General features: G+C 40.2%; 1 pseudogene; it reads left to right on the top strand.

The window, feature by feature from the left end:
* The first annotated feature begins 10785 nt into the window (after positions 1 to 10785).
* Positions 10786 to 12340, top strand: LOC123457410 (annotated as a pseudogene).
* Positions 12341 to 13727: the final 1387 nt, after the last annotated feature.

Genomic DNA, 13727 nt, shown 5'->3' with positions numbered 1-13727 from the left:
GGCCCTGGTGCACCAATTCTCTCTATCTAATTCTTCCTCTCTGTAGCAGACAGCTTAAGGTTCACTGAGATGAACTTCCAGACCAGGCACAGTTATGGAGGAAGGGATATTTATTGAAGCCTACAGATCCAGGGGAAGTTCCATAAATGGCAGAAGAAGCTGGCCTGCCTTCATAGGACCAAGCAGAGAGAGAAAAGTACAAGCCAAAAGCAAAAGGCCACAACACACTTCAGGAACTCCTGCTAGGAACACTTTGCATATCTTCAGGTTGAAATCTAAAACCCACCACTACACCTAAATATCCACCCAGTGACATTGCCTCCAGCCAGGTGGCTGCAGAATGCAAACTACTACAAACAATAAAGAACTGAATATATTGGGGGCCATCTATTCAAACTACCATACTCTCACTCTCTCTTTTTCTTTTCTCTGCCTCTGCTTGCAAATAAATAAAAATTTTCTAATATATCTACGATGGCATGTGGCCAGGCATGGTGGCACAAGACTTTAAACCCCAGCACTCAAGAGGCAGAGGTAGGAGAGTCACAGAGTTTGAAGCCTGCCTGATACTACAGAATGAATTCCAGGTTAACCTGACCTAGAGCAAGCCCTTACCTCATAAAGCAGAAACAAAACAACAACAACAAAAAGAGTATCTTCATTTTTTTGCTTTGCATCATGGTGCATCTTTTAATCACAGCACTAGGGAGTCGGAGGAAGGAGGATCATGGCAGTGAGCTTGAGGCCAGCCTGAGACTACAAAGTGAAGTCCAGATCAGCTTGGGATAGAGGGAAACCCTACCTCAACACCCTCCCCCACAAATTACAAGAGTATGTTAATTTTATTTGTGTTTCTCAGTAGAACCCAATATGTGATGAAGAAACTTGTTGCGTTTTGTGCCTATGAGCTTTGGAAAATGACTACTGGGAGATAGCACATGAGTATGTGAGGCTGTGGAAATTGTGAGTGACATGTCTCTGGGTGAAGGATAAAGAATGTGGGTGGCATCTGTCTGGGCACTGCTGTTATCAACTCACTTTACAAATTATTCAATATTTCCAGACAAGGCACTGGATTGGATTTTACTTTCCAAAATTTGCGACCATTTATCCAGAACCTCACCTCCTCACAAACGCATTAGCATCCATGGTTTTGATTTTTGTACAGCCTGAAGCATTTCTGGAACTTCAGATGTCTAGTAAATGTCTAGTATTTCAGAAATAAAATTAAACACACACACACACACACACACACACACACACACACACATGCACACACAGAAACCCTAAGCTTTGAAGATGAGACACATTATACCAGCTTGCTTACTTAGTAATAGCCATGGGGCATTAAAGAATTTAACTTAAGGGCTGGAAAGATGGCTTAGCAGTTAAAGAACTTCCCTGTGAAGTCTAAGGACCCCAGTTCAATTGTACAGGACCCATGTAAGTCAGATGCACAAGGTGGTACATGAGTCTGGAATTCATTTGCAGTGCCTGGAAGCACTGGCATGCCCATTAAATATCTATCTGCCTCTCTCTCCCTCTCAAATAAGTAAATAAATAAAAACAAAACAAGAAATAGACTATTTATTTCCTTGACAGGTAGATCTTTGTCTAAATATTCGTAAGTGCCAATGTTAATGTGCTAGTTCTTTCTAAAAAACATCTTATTTATTTACTTAACAGAGAGAGAGAGAAAGAAAGAGAGAGAGAGAGAGAGCAAGACAGAGAATAGGCACCCCCAGGGCCTCCGATCACTGCAAATGAGACCTCTAGATGCATGTGCCTCCTTGTGTATCTGGCTTGTGTGGTCACTGTGTAACTGAACCTGAGTCCTTAGGTTTTGCAGGCAAATGCCTTCACTGCTAAGCCATCTCCCCAGCCCCCTAATGTGACAGTTCTATCACAATGCACATGTGTGTGTTATTCTGCTGTTCTTTCCCTAAGTCTTCCTCACCAATATCCAGAAGGTCCATTCTTACCTTTCTGTGTCTCTCAGTTCTAGTCTACTTAGACAGAAATAAGAAAAAAATGGATGATAAAAACATAGACAAGAGGGGTGGAGAGATTGCTCAGTGGTTAAGGTGCTTTCCTGAATAGCTTAAGGACCCAGTTTGGATACCCCAGTACCCATGTAAAGCCAGATTCACAAGGTGGTGTGTGTGTCTGGAGCCTATTTGCAGTGAATGGAGGCTCTGGTGTGCCCATTCTCTCTCTCGCTCTCACACACAAATAAAATATTTAGGAAAAAGATTTTGAAAAAATAGGCATAAGTACATGAAAAAAATGTCTCCATACATGTCCTGTCAACTTGATTTTCCTTGAAAATGTTTACATAGGTAAGCCAGAGCCATGAGGCATGTTAGAGAAGCATAATTAAATGGAAGCTAGAGAAATAAAAAGCCAATTAAGGGATGATGGACAGGGCATTACAGTGAATCAACTGTTTTTGTTTTTTTTTTTTGATGGAAAAAAAGAGCCATGGTTGATTTATTTTTATTAGAGAGAGAGAGAGAGAGAGAGAGAAAACTGGTGTGCCAGAGACTCAGCAACTGCAATCAAACTCCAGATGTTTGCGCCACCTAGCAGGCATTTGGGACCTTTCACTTGCCTCACCTTTCTGTGTCTGCCTTACATGGGATCTGGAGAGTCAAACAAGAGTTTTTAAGCTTCACAGGCAAGCATGTAACTTCTAAGCCATCTCTCCAACCCAAGAACCATGATTTAGAGAAGCACACCAGTGAGATATAGGAGATAAAGAAACAAGGTGAGGTCATAGAGGAAGAAAAAAAGCCCCTGTGTTTACATCCAAGAGGACTGAAGCTAATTTGGCACCAGGAGAGGAAGGACGCTGAAACCCACCTGTGCAAGGGCGGCTGAAGTGAGAAACTGATAAATATTTGGCTAAGAAAATCCCATGTCTTTTTGCCATTTCGTGGAAAGTGGGATACAGAGAGGCATGCATTTGTGAGTATCTTCTTTATAAACAAATTCCAAAAGCAAAAATGTTACATCTTTGGGGCCTGGTAGTTCATTTCTTTAATCTCAGCATGCAGGCAGGAGAGGCATGAGGACTTCCATGAGTTCAAGGCCACCTTGAGACTACCTAGTGAATTTCCAGATCAGCCTGGGCTATAGCAGGACTCTACCTCAAAAAAAGTTACATCTGGTTCTCTCCTTAGGATCTGCATCCATCTGAAAAAGAGAAGCAGATTCTCCAACAGAGAGTAAAGTTAGCACCAGACAAATGGGATAATCCCTTATTTTATAGAGAATTTAATAGGCATAGGCCCAATTGTAGCCCACAGTTGGTGGTAGCAGAGCGGGCTCATGTTTAGATATGGTTCTGACTTGTTTCCCAGATCCAGCTATGGGTCCCAAACCACTGAGGGGATCAGTTAGCCAAATCAAGAGCAGTTGGTTTCCCATCATACCTCAAAAGGGCCCCAGCTGAAACTAAGAACTATTGGTGAAACAAGCAAGGGTACTGTTCTCTTCGTGAAATGGGTACCAGCACAAGGTTGAAGGAGATCGACACAGAGAACAATCAACTCCTACCATATCAGATATCTAGAGACCCAGATGCTCCCATCACCTCATCAGTGAAGCAGACCAAAAATGAACCCAACATGGCTCAGGGAAATTTTGAAGAAGAGGGGTCGGAAAGAATGTCAGAGCCACATGTTGGGTCATGATATGCAGAGACATTTCTCCTACTCATAACTGTGGGCCAACTCCACAATGTATGACCCATATACCTCAACAAGGAGGGGCCATGGGGAGGGGGTAGTCCATGGATGAGCCTAACAGTGGTACCAACTTGACTGTATTCACTGAGTACAAAAGTAATTAGTAAAAACAAAATTAATGAATTTTATAAAGGTTACATCTTTTTAAAAATATTATTTATTTATTTATTTATTAGAGAGAGAGAAAATGGGCACGCCAGGACCTCCAGCCACCAAAAGCAATTTCCAGATGCACTCACCATCTTGTGCATCTGGCTTTATGTGGGTACTGGGGAATTGAATCTGGGCCCTTAGACTTTGGAGGCAAGTGCCTTAAATGTTAAGCCTTCCCTCCAGCCCAGGATCTTTCTTAAGGTAGTGGAGGTGTGGGAGCTAAATTAGTCATCAAGCCATAGCTGTTATCAACTCCATATCCAATATCCTCAATCATCACTTGTTTGACCTCACATATAGGTAAAAAGGAATGGAATCTGGCTTGTAGTTGAAATCATTCAAATACATGTGGAATATCCAAATAAGATATAGCATATTGGCTGGAGAGAAGTTTCTGTAGTTAAGGCACTTGCCTGGGAAGAATAAGGAGCCAGGTTCAATTCCCTAGGATCCATGTAAAGCTGAATGTACAAGGTGGCACGTGCATCTGGACTTTGTTTGTAGTGGCTGGAGGTGCTGATGTGCCCATTTTCCTGTCTCTATCTGCTTCCTAATCTCTCTTTCTCTCTGACATATATATTTAAAAACAAACATAGAAAATGGATATCTTCTGGTATATATCATCCAAAACATTACTGGTATTTTAAGGGAAAATATGTACCTGAGTATTTGTGGTAGCAACAGTCACAGCCAATGAACATGGAAAGAAAATTGTATGTCAACAGATAAAGAAAAAGTGGCTTGGTTAGGGCTGGAGAGATGGGTTAGCAGTTAAGGTGCTTGCCTGAAGAGCCTAAGGACCCATGTTCAATAACCTAGATACCACTTTGCCAGATGTACACAGGTGAGGCAAACGCAAGATTGCACATGCCCACTATATGGTGCAAGTGTGTGGAGTTCAATCGCAGTGGCTGAGGCCCTGGCATGCCAATTCTTTGTCCTCTAAGAAAAGGTGGTTCATCAATGCACTCACCTCAACAGAAATTAAAAAAACAGGTTGATGTACACCATGGGTGAGTGTTGAATGCATGAAGCCAAACACCAAATGTCATGCAGTGTTTTATTTCATTTATATAGATAATGTAAAATAGGTAAGTTCACTGAGACAGAAAGAACGTTTGGATATATACAAGTTAAAACAATATGGTAGCCAGGTGTGGTGGCGCAGACCTTTCACTCTAGCACAGGGGCGGCAGAGGTAGGAGGATTGTGGCTGTGAGTTCGAGGCCACCCTGAGAGTACATAATGAATTCCAGGTCAGCCTTACCAGAGTGAGACCCTAAGTAGAAAAGCTAGTAATTTGTAAAATAAAAATAAAATGAGACAGTCAATAGTGGCTTAGGGATGGAGGAGGAAAGTCTACGTTCTAGAGAGGACATCTACATAGTAGCAATGGGTTTCTGAGAAGGTCTTTTTCAATATCTTATTTATTAATATGAAATAGATGAAGAAGGAGAGAGATAAAATGTGTGTACCAAGGCCTACATCTGCTGCAAATGAACTCCAAACTCATGTGCCACTTCGTGCATCTGGCTTTACATGGGTACTGGGGAATCAAACCTTTGTTCTTTGGCTTTGCAGGCAAGCACCTTAACTGCTAAATCATCTCTGCCACCCTGAGAAGGTCTTTTGATGTTCATGTCACATACAACAACATAAAGTTATGAGACCATAGATGCTACTCCAGGTTTTCAGGTGTAGACGGATCACTTCTTCAAGAAAGAAATGAAGGAAATAATATGTTTGTGGGCAGAAATGGATAGACCCTTGGGTGGGAAGTGTAAATCCTCTTTTTTTAAAAAAAAATTATTTTCAAGGAGATAGAGAAGGAGTCAGATAGAGACAGAATGAGTGCACCAGGGTGTCCAGACACTGCAAATGAACTCTAGACACATGCACTACCTTGTACATCTGCCTTTACATGGGTTCGGAGGAAGCAAACCTGGGTCCTTAGGGATGTTTGATGACTCATTTGTTAAGGCACTTGCCTGCAAAGCAGAAGGACCAGGTTTGATTCCACAATACCCATGTAAACCAGATGCACAAGGTGGCACATGCATCTGGAGTTCATTTGCAGAGGCCGAAGGTCCTGGTGTGCCTACCCTGACTCTTTCTCTCCTCCTATTTCTCTTTTCCTCTCTCTCAAATAAATAAAATAATTTAAAAAATAAAGATGAAAACAAATAAAATGAAAAACTCTGCATAAATGGCTCAGTTGGCAAAGTGTAAGCCACTACTGTATGAGGTCCTGAGTTCAAATCCCCAGAATCCATCCATGCAAATACATCGCATAGCACCTTATGCCTAAAATAAATAAAAACAATAAAACAAATAAAATACATTTTAAAACCAATTGCAAACATATGGCAGAAAGTTGAATGATAGGTAAAAGCACAAAATTAAAATGCAAGAGTCCATACCTATGAAACGATGGAATTGATCCCATCCTTATTTTATGACAGCCAAGAATAAAAAGGAATAAGATGAAAGTGGCTTGGGAAAAATAACTTCAAATGGGGGCTGGAGTGATGGCTCAGCAGTTAAGTCACTTTCCTGTGAAGCCTAAGGACCCAAGTTCAATTCCCCGGTACACATACAAAGCCAAATGCACAAGGTGGGGCATGCATCTGGAGTTCATTTAAAGTGACTGGAGGCCATGGCATGCCCATTCTCTGTAACTGCATCTTTTCTCAAATAAATAAATTAAATCTTAATTTTAAAAGTCACAAGGAAACTATCATATACAATTAATTGTATATTAGCTATAACTAATACATAGTAATAATAATTAATATGCAGTAATAAAGAAAAATGAATAAAGTAAAGAAGGTGTCACATACAAGAACTGACTAAGAAAAGTTATTATTATTTTTTCTATTTTTTTATTTTGGAGAGAAAAACAGAGAGCACATGCACAAGAGAGAGAGAATTGGCACACCAGGGCCTCAGCCATTGCAATTGAACTCTAGATGCTTGTGCCACCTAGTGGCCATGTACAACCTTCCTCTTGCCTCACCTTTGTGCATCTGGCTTACTAGGGATCTGGAGAGTCAAACATGGGTCCTTAGGCCATGAACACACAGTGATCCTCCTACCTCTGGCTCATGAGAGCTAGGGGTAAAGGCATACACTACCATGCCCACCTTCATTCTTTGGTGTGTGCAAATGTTCTATGGTCCTGACACCTCCAACATTCCATGGTCTACATTGCAACTTAGGGTTTACATTCAAAGATTCATACAGTTTAGCACTCAGGAGGCAGAGGTAGGTGGATCATCATGAGCTCAAGGCCACCCTGAGACTATATAGTGAATTCCAGGTCAGCTTTCATGATCCCCAACCCAGCAACACACAAGTAATGTGGCAAGGTTGGAATGAGAGCTGGCACCTCATGGAACATAGCTGTTATGGGTTCTGTATGCTGACAGTGGGGAGCAGAGAGACCATCTTCAAACACTGTTCCTTCAGATCTAATTCACATTTTTCAATTCTTGAGCCTTCAGTGGGTTCAGTCTTACAGTCAGGATATCTTGTTATCCCCATGATAACCAGAGTAGTTTCCTTAACTCCTTCCTTCCTTCCTTCCTTTCTTTGAGAGATAATGGGGGCACCAGGGCTTCTAGCTGCTGCAAACAAACTCCCGATGCATGCACCACCTAGTACATCTGGATTACCTGGGTGCTGAAGAATTGAACCTGGGTTCTTAGGCTTTGCAAGCAAGTGTTTTTACTGCTGAACCATTTCTCTGGCCCTTAAATTTTTCTGGTTTATTTATTTATTTACTCATTTATTTACAAGCACTGAAAAATAGAAAGAAAAAGAGAGAGAAAGAGTGAGAATGAGTATGCCAGGGCCTCTAACCACTGCAAACAAATTCCAGACACATGCACCACTTTGAACATCTGGCTTTATGTAGGTACTGGGAATTGAACCCAGGTCAGTAGGCTTTGCATGCAAGCACCTTAACCAATGAGCCATATCACCAGGCATGTTTTCTCCCTTTTATGCAGTCCAGAGTCCCATCCCATGGAATGGTACCACCCATAGTTAGGCTGAATCTTCCCACCTATTTTAGAAATTCCCTCATAAGCATGACTCAAGGATTTTGAGCATGGCAATTTAAGTCCCTTCAAGTTAACAACCACAAAAAAAAACCAAATCAGTCCCCATTGTATGGTAAAGCTTTAATTTTATAGAAAGCTTATTATATATACACACAAATAATAAATAAATAAATAAATAAACAAATAGACAAATTAATCCATATCTACTGAGTATTCCATTCATAGAGGCACACATGATATGGAAACAGCCATACCTCTTCAGGGGCACACATACACATTCAAGCACACTCATGAATACATATAACACACATGACCATGTATGACATAAATGAATATGTATAACACACACAAATATGTATAACACACATGAACATATATGACCCACATGAACATGTATAACACACATGAATGTGTATAACACCCATGAATATGTAAAACACACACAGATATGCATGCATACCCACATACATGTATATGCATTGACTATATATACATATATGGAATGCATACAACAACATACACATATAAGTGCCCACAGACCACAGACTTACATATGAATGTATACATATATATAAATGCATGCACTTGTATGCACATACCACACATAGGCAAATAGAGACTGACACATGTATCGATACACACCCATACATGCACCCCTCATACAAATATCAACACACATGCATGTACACACAGACACACACAATATACCACAGAAGCATGGTCCACACTTATAGTCCCATACACAGATATTTACACACACACATGAACACAAAAACACCCTTGTACCTAATTCACACACATACAAAATGGGATAATTTTTTACTATGAAAGCTGAATTTTACTTAAAACATGTTTTTCTTCTTCATTAGTTTAGTAATCAAAGTCAGCCAAAGGATCTATCAAATGTATTTTTTTTTTTTTGTTTTAGATAAAGTAAGAGTGAGAGAGAATTGGCACACTAGGGTCTCAGCCACTGCAAAAGAATTCCAGCTACTTGCACCACCTAGTGGATATGTGCAACCTTACACTTGCCATACCTTTGTCTAACTTATGTGGAATCTGGGAAGTTGAACATTGGTTCCTAGGTTTCACAGGCAAGCACCTTAACCACTAAGACATCTCTCCAGCCCCAAATGTTTTTTTGTTTGTTCGTTTGTTTTGTTTTCTTAGTGTGGGAACTCAGTAAAATCCAAGTCATGTGGCACATGGGTGGGTGACAGCAGATGATGGAGAAAATGGCTAAATCGTGCATGATCCTCTCCTAAGACATGTTGGATGGGCAATATGGTCAGCTCAGCCATCCTATACACTATGGATCCTGAGCAGAAGCTGCCATCTGGCGCTCTCAATTTTTTTTTAGCATAAAACTTATGCCTGTCTCTCAGTATGACAATCACCTTCTAGCAACTAAGAAGGAACCCCAATTTTCTAAACTGTATTTTCATCTCTCAGTCATTCCTTTACACACCTTTCATCCCCGAACTTAGGTGGTAAATTCCGGGTCAGCCTAGGCTGGAGCTCAAACCTACCTCAAAAACAAAAACAAAAATAAAAACAAAACCCTCCCCAGTCTGGTTCCCTGTGCAGTGGGAGGGTGAACACACAGCAGTCTGGAATGAGAATGAGTAGGCCAGACCCCTGTTGCCAGGTTCCTCCCCCCTCCCTGATCTGGGTTCCCTGTGCCTGTCAATGTGTGGGCGGGCATGGCAGTGTGCAGCAAGGAGGCCAGGCTCCTGTTCCTGGGATCTTCTCACCTCTCTGGTCTGGGTTCCCTGTGATGGTCTGTGAGCTGGAGGGCATGGCATGGAATAACTAGGCCAGATGCCTGTTCCCTGGCTCCTCCCAGTACCCTGGTCCTGGTAGATCCCATTGTACCTTGCTTGGGTAGGCCTGGTCCCTGTGTGAGCTGTAAAATCAGGACTTTTGTTCTGGTGTCCTGACTGGCCACTGGGTACCAACATCCCTGTTAACCTGATGCAGAAGGTGCATGGGTCAAAGCACAAAAACTTGCTTCCTCCTCAATAAAATAAAAAGTCTTCCTATAATGGGTAGACAACAATGCATAAAAGCCAACAAAAGTCAGAAAAAGGACAGATCGCCACCAAGAATGCCTAGTGTGACAATGGAAGCCTCCAATTAAATTCTAAAGAAATCAACAAAAAAAAAAATCATTCACAAAATGAAAACACAACAACCAACAACACCCTGATCAAAAAAATAAATAAAATAACTGAACTGGAAGCAAACCATCAAGGAACCAGCAGTTGTATCAATGAAATTGAACAGAATGTTTTCTGGAGCATTCAGCTTTTGACAGTAAGCTCAACTTGATTGAAGAAAACATTAGAACGCTCCCAAGAGATATGAATTAATTGAAGGTAAGTCAAGAAATGGAAGCTTTCAACAACCAATTGATTAAGCTCAATGAAGACTGAACAAATGCAAGAATGAACTCCAGGAAGCACCAAGAAAATCAGAACTCGAAATTGTACCTCAAAAAAGAGATGGATATGATGCAAAGTAACACAACAGAAGACAAAAACCAAATAGATATTATAAAAACCTCTTTAGAACCCCTTACCAATAGAGTTACTCATGTGAAAGAAAGAACCTCTGATCTGGAACATAAGACAGAAGGAATTGATTGGGAGGGCAAAAAACTTTGCTAAGTTCAAAAAATCAAGTGAGGAGTGATTTCAAGAGCAGTGTGGTGGACAGAGTGCTGGCCAAGACCGGAAAATTGTCCTTGGGAGTTGGCATGCCCCTGCAGCCCCGTGGAGATTATTGGCCACTGGACAGCAATGCAATTATATGAAATCATGGCTAGTTATATACCTGTAGCTACTCAAACATATCCTGTACTTGATGAAAAGGTCACTCAAGATACTTTGTACTGGAACAACTATAAGACTCCTGAACATATTAAGGAATTTGGTGCAGTGTCAAAAGTAGACTTTTCTCCCCAGCCTCCATATAACTATGTGGTCACAGTTTCCTCAAGAACTCATATTTATGGCCAATACTCCCAAGAACCTATAAAAATCTTTTCCCATTTTAAAGACACAGCATACTGTGCTACTTTTCGACATGATGTCCAATTGCTTGTAGCTGGTAGTGAAGATGGTAGAGTTCAGCTTCTTGATATACATGAGAGGGCTCCCCTCAGGCAGTTTGAAGACCATACAAAAGCAGTTCACACAGTAGACTTTACATTTGACAAATACAATGTGGTCTCTGGGGCTGATGATTATGTAGTTAAATTATGGGATATTCCAAATGCCAAAGAGATTCTGATATTCAAAGAACATTCTGACTATGTGTGGTGTGGATGTGCTAGTAAACTGATCTCTTTGTAACAGGGCAATACGATCATACTGTGAAGATGTTTGATGTGTGAACAAGTAAAAATGTTTTCTGTGTCAAGCATGGGCAGGCTGTGGACAGTGTCCTGCTTTTCCCCTCTGGAGGGTTTCTGGTATCTTCAGGAGTTCATTATGTTAAAGTCTGGGACATGTGTTAAAAGGAGGGTAGTTGCTTGTGTCTTTGAAAAATCATCACAGGGACTGTGACATGTTTATGTTTGAGCAGCTCAGGACAGAGGTTTCTCTCTCACTCAATGGATAGGAAAGTCAAAGTGTACAGCACAGTGTCCTACAAAGTAGTGCACAGCTTCAATTGATTACACAGATTCAAGTTTAAGTCTTGCACTTGCTCATGAAGATGAGCCAATTGTTGTTGGATGACCAATGGGATAGTGAATGTTAAACATCAGAAATTTGAAACAAAGAAAGATTCTCTTCCAAGGAGAAGGAGGCCTGCATATCGAACTTCTATTAAAGGAAAATATTATATGAAGCATTGGGATGACATTTTTATCAACAGGCCAACAAAGAAGCACCTAGAATGGTATGACAAGGATCTGAAAAACTTTCGGATCTCAAAGGCTCTTGACAGAGCCCTTGAGCCTAACTGTGTAATAAAGACACCTGAGGTTACAGTGTCCATCATAAAGGAATTAAATCGAAGAGGAGTCCTTGCAAATGCTCTGGTAGGTCAGGATGAAAAGGAAATTACTCGTGTTCTTAATTTTTTGATAAGTAATCTGTCTCAGCCAAGATTGCCCCTGGTTTGATCAATGCTGCTGAAATAATTATTGATATATATCTGCCTGTGATTGGTCAGTCACAAGTAGTTGATAAAAAGTTTTTAGTACTTCAAGGACATATACAAAAAGAGATGGATTACCAGAGAGAACTGCTAGAAACTTTGGGGACAATGGACATGCTTCTTGCCTCCCTGACAAACAATGAAATCACTTGTGTGCTGGAACACACTCCTGTTGACTTTCTAGAGAGCAAGAAGATAGAGTCATAGTGTTTGCTTCTGGCTTGGAATAGGTTTGACTCCATTAACTATTGGTGAAAAAAAAAAATCTCAACACATTAAGAAAGATAGCCAAATTAGTCAAACAAAAAAGAAAAGTCTCAAATTAACAAAATCAGAAATGAAAAAGGAGAGATCACAACAGACATCAAGGAAATTGGAAGAATCATCAGGGCATACTTCCAAAACCTCTACTCCACCATATTAAATAATACAGAATAAATGGTTGGATTCCTAGACACAAACCACCTACCAAGACTAACATCAGAGCAGATTAATCTCCTAAACAAAACTGCCATATCCATGGAGACTGAAACGGTGTTAAAAAACCTCCCAAAAAAGAAAAGTTCATGACCAGATGGCTTCTCAGCTGAATTCTATCAAACCTTCACTGAAGAATTGAAACCAATTTTTCTAAAACTGTTCCACATAATCAGAGACCAGGGAATTCTCCCTTGACACCTTTTATGAAGCTAGCAACACCCTAATACCAAATGAGACAGATGCAACAAGAGAAGAAAACCATAAGTCTATATTTCTAAAGAACTTAAATACACAGATCCTAAATAAAATTCTTGCAAACTGAATTTAACAACACATCATTATCCACCTTGAACAAGTAGGCTTCATCCCAGGGATTCAGGGATAGTTTAACATATGGAAATTGGTCAATGTAATACACCACTTTAATAAACATAACCATAAGAACCACATGATCATTTCAATTGATGCAGAGAATACCTTTGACAAAAAACATGGGATCATGATCAAAACATGGGAAAAATGGGAGCCCACTCTCACCAGTGCTCTTCAGCATAGTACCACTGCTGCAAATCAGTAGCTTTTCTATGTGCAAAGGACAAATATACCAGAAAGAAATCAGTGAGGCTTTCCCATTTTCAATATCAACAAAAAATCAAATACCTTGGAAAAACATAAACCAAGAATGTTAAAGACCTATATAATATAAAAACATAAAAACATTCAAGAAATAAATAGAGGAGGAGATCAGAAGATGAAAAGTCTCCAATGCTCCTGGATAAGTAGAATTAATATAGTGAAAATGGCAATTCTACCAAAAGCAATACACATATTTAACACAATACCAATAAAAATATCAGCACCATTCTTCACAGAGATTAAAAAAATGATCTCAAAATTCATATAGAATGGCAGAAGGCTTCAGATATCTAAACAACCTCAGCAAAAAAATAAAAAATAAAAAAAAACTGATCTATAGCTATATTGCAAAGTCATAATGACAAAAACAGCATGGTAGTGGAACAAAAATAGAAACATAGACCAATGGAACAGAATTGAAGACCTAGGCCTTGGGTGAAGTAACTACAGCTGTTTGATCTTTGACAAAGGTTCCAAT

This window comes from Jaculus jaculus, unplaced genomic scaffold, assembly GCF_020740685.1.
Source record: "Jaculus jaculus isolate mJacJac1 unplaced genomic scaffold, mJacJac1.mat.Y.cur mat_scaffold_45_1_1178333_arrow_ctg1, whole genome shotgun sequence".
Lineage (NCBI taxonomy): Eukaryota > Metazoa > Chordata > Mammalia > Rodentia > Dipodidae > Jaculus > Jaculus jaculus.
This window is presented reverse-complemented; position numbering and strand designations above follow the sequence as displayed.